The 4,405-nt window shown below is 33.3% G+C and overlaps 1 pseudogene; it reads right to left on the bottom strand.

The window, feature by feature from the left end:
- Positions 1 to 807: 807 nt before the first annotated feature.
- On the bottom strand, positions 808 to 1,566 carry LOC100853962 (fasciclin-like arabinogalactan protein 7; annotated as a pseudogene).
- Between the last annotated feature and the right edge of the window lie 2,839 nt (positions 1,567 to 4,405).

The following is a 4,405-nucleotide window of genomic DNA, read 5'->3' as shown; positions in this document are numbered from 1 at the left end:
ATATTCACCACTCCATATTCACCTCAGTTTTTACTAAATTTACCTTATTTTCTTTAATTTAAAATCTCATCAAGATGAAAATATATGAAAACAATAAACAATATTCAATAAAATTTCAAACAGATAAAATTAAATATATTTAATTAAAATTCGAGAAAAGATAAATTCAATTAATTCATATTTTTTTCATCTACCTTTTTGAATAAATATTAAAATCCCATGTATACTATGTTTTTATCATGGATTTGACTAAAAAAACAAAAAACTTTTGTGAAAACAAATTTAAAATATTGACTTTAAAAAGTTAAATTGATATTATAAAATGTTTTTTGGCCCATGCAGGTCTCAAAGTATGATGTGAGGGGAAGGTTTGGTAGGGAGGGATACCACATTTTTGTCAAAAACTATAGTCGTGTGCATATGTAATGAATAACTGATGAGACATCAACAATTCACTTTCATTGCAGAGAATTGGAGGTCTTTTTGATTGTTTCTCTCATGAGTCCCATCCCCAAGGACACCAACCAAATGTATGGGGGAAGATGCAGTGAAAAGCACCATTTAAACTGCAGTTTGTAAAGCTGATGCCTAATTATTAACAACTTAATGCTCTTGCATCCTGTCAAAGAATCAGGGAAATTCCCATCATGAGAAACAACCTTAGCAGAAAGCTAAAGCAGATAACAAATGAGAAAAAGACCATTTAGTTGGTGATCATATGCCCTTCAAAGTTGGACTGTAATGAACTTAACATGTTACAAGTTTGAATGTATGCTGGAGATGATGATTGTCTCAAGAGCACAAGGATTGGATGGAGAACATGGAGCATATAACCATTCCCAAATGAAAACCATAGCACAAACAAAATGTCATTGAAATACAAGTAGTAATTAATACAAGAAAACTCACATTCTCATAGTTTCAGTAACATATGTAATAAAAAAATGGCCTGAAATCAAAGCAATGGATATACTCTCTTCATATAAATTAAAGACTTGACAAATCCTCTCTTATAAGAACAAGACCAGCCCACCTAAAATGGCCAAAACCAACTGGCTCCAAACACCTAAGTTGATTATCCTATAGGAAGAAGATGGGGTTGAAGATGCTCGAGGAGACCCAGCCTCATCTGAGGCAGTTGGAGCATCTGCAGTAGGGCTGATGTCCAGAGCTGGTGCTGGAGCTAGGGTAGGAGGAATGTCGGTGCAAAAGATTGCTTCAGGGAGAAGGACCTTATCAACTTGATACACAGCCACAGGATCGGTCGAATGCACGCTGCTACTCACCTTGGTGTTAGTCCATCCTGAGCCAATGTGGACAGTCCTAACGACATCTGTGAAATTCAAAGTGTACTGCCCACCAGCAAATGTACTAACAGGGCCTAGTTGGCTAAAGGTTCTTGAAGTTTACTAGAGAGTAATAATGTGGCAAGGCGTGGAAAATGAGGAGGGATATGAGTTGGTCTTCAGTGACTTTATTAAGGAAACCACTCAAGATATTTTCCCTTATCAAGTTAAAGAGAGATTCTCCTACTTTCAATCTCAAATTAAAGCTCCTCCCCAACATTTAATATTAATGTTTTCTATAACCCATTTTATGGTCTCATGCTAAGATAATCAAATCCTTCAATTTCACCCAATATACATGTGTCACATGCACAACATGACATGGTGTGGATATGGGATCCTTGTCAAACACTCCTCTTTTATTTCTTTCAACTTTCTTAGTCATAATTACATTAGAGAAAAAAAAAAGTTAGCTAAAAATTAAATTTTTGTAGAAATATTTAGGAATAAGAAGCAAAAAAAAAAAAGAAAAAAAGAGAGAAAGGAATTAAAGGGAAAATATGGAAGCTTTTAAAAGGATATCTTCACTTCCAATTTATTTTTAATAGATTCTTCTTTCATTATGTCCTACCTAATATTGTGCATGTTTTTGGGGATCTTTTTCAACTAAGTTCTGTATCTGAAAATTTGAGGTGTAAAGGATCGAACACTCAAAACACATACCTACATTCGATACTCAAACCCAAACCCATGCAACATAGGTCCCATGGATTGTATGTTAGGATTTTCCATTCCCTCCACATTTAGGTAAAGAATTCAAGATTAAGTGGTGATAAAATTACAACTCTATATCTCATGTTTGTATTAATGGAGTTCAAGAATGGTTTCACTTACAATCCAAAAGTGAAAGGTCTTTTCTAAAAACCCCTCCAAAAACACCTTTAAATTCTATAAAAAAATCTTAAGGCTACTCTTTCTCAATTAGGTAGTGATTTAGAAGACTCCAAGGATAACTTAGCAACTGGATTTAAACCAGAAAATGAAGATAATTGTTATGGTATCCTCTAAGCTCAAAATTCAAGTCCCTATTAATGACTGAGATTGACCAAAGACAATGATAATTCAAGACTTGAAAGATTGTTTAGTACTTCTAGCTCAAACCTATCCTCAATAGTCAAGAATATAAATAATCCAATATTCATATGGACAACAAAAGTTACAAGTACAGTATTGTTATCAAACTGACAAGAGATGGTAATAATTGAAGACTTGAAAAACAGTTTAGAACTTTCCAAGTGATTCCTTTATCCTCATAAACCAACAACAACAATAATTCAAGATTCTTCATGATTGTGAGATTCTACTCAACAATTCAAGCTTTTAAGGACTTCAATCCTTCTAAATTCCACAAACTTGAAAATTTTTTAAGTCCAACTCTACATTCCCACAAACTTGAAGAGGCATAAACTTTAACCAGAACTTTCAATCTCTTGTAACATTCTCCTTATGTTCTTCATGCATTCCACAATTGTATTCTATAATTGATGCATCTCTTCCTAATTCTTTCAGATTGTTCAAAATTTCTCTCTCACCTAAGGAACTAAAATCAAGATCTTATGTAAGTAATTTTCAAGTTTATTAAAAAACATTGGTTAGTTTTAAATCACTGTTTACTATTTACTATTACTTTTTAAATAATTTACGTTTACTATTTCTAGTATCTTTGCTATTTCCCAATCTGGAATGGTATTAGAGCCGTGTTCTTTAAAGTCATATCACTTATTCCTAAGTTAGCTTACAAGCCATTTGGGTAAGACTGTATTTTGAAATCATGTTGGTTCAGCCTGTAAATCTGTTTGGCCAGCCCCATGAAAAACAGAAAGTCCCTAGAGTGGTCCCATGAAATACTAAACTAAGTTAAATCTAAAGATCTAATAAGATTTAGGAGAAAATGAGTAATATATTAAGGAGGTTGTCACATAGTTCAAGTACCAATAGTATGGCAAGGATAAATCAAAATATCATATCCATAGAAAATTCAACATCAAAATTAGACAATCAATTAAACCTTACACCCTCAAGTTCATCTGATTCATATTTTTTGGAAGTTCATCAAGCTAGGATATCATCATCATTGCTTTACCTCAGATGTCATTCTAAGACTCAATCCAAATGGTTTTACAGACAAAAAATGTAAACTAGAAAAACAAGTAAAAAGGAGGTGAGGCACCTCGAAATAGATTTTAACAACATCCTTGTGTTCTCCTATATGGCTACCTTGTACCAAGTAGCTTACAAAATAGCACAAAATTTCTCCCTTGGTGAATCTACTTGAGAACTGTTTTGTTTGAATAATAGCAAACGATAACATGTTTTTATGTTTTTCTTAGAACCTAGAAATATCTCTAACCAACCTTGTGCAAATTGATGGTGAAATATACCCTCCTGCAAATAGGAATTCTCGCAGGAGGATTGCCATTAAGAATACTCTTGAAATAAAAAAGAGAAAATGACTACTTTCATTAAGAATACTCTTAAACCAAAGATGAACAGAGTCATCCCTTTGTAAGAAAAGTTATTACTGACAAACCATTAAAATCTTAAGGCATTGCAACTTTTGTAAGTTACAATCTCACGGAAAGTATAATACCATCATAGTTTAAAATGAGACAATTCTTCGACTTTATGCCAAATAGTGGGCCAACTCCTCACATACATGTCCAATAAAAGGACATAGGGATTTTGCATAGTTCTCACTTATCAATCAACCTCATTATATACTATGATTTATCCATTCAGTAAACTATAAACCATTAGTGTACATTTTGGGACCCTCACCCAGAGACATATGTAAATTCCTCCTACTATATCCCTATAGAATCTTCTTGAGGTACTCTAGGGTCTTCCACATAGGAATACAAGGCCCTGCTTTCTGTTAGGGCTCTCACCCAAGGATTGTTCCTCTTAGTAGTGAACAAAAACATATCTCAATATCATCACAACGCATCATTCAAATAACTTGTAGTTCAACTCATCCATGCACCCATCATTTTCTCATCTTAACTTCCAATGATAATACTTGTACTTTATTAATTGATTACTACCAAAAAGTGCTATTT

Source organism: Vitis vinifera, chromosome 9 (assembly GCF_030704535.1).
Source record: "Vitis vinifera cultivar Pinot Noir 40024 chromosome 9, ASM3070453v1".
Taxonomy (NCBI): Eukaryota; Viridiplantae; Streptophyta; class Magnoliopsida; order Vitales; family Vitaceae; genus Vitis; species Vitis vinifera.
This window is presented reverse-complemented; position numbering and strand designations above follow the sequence as displayed.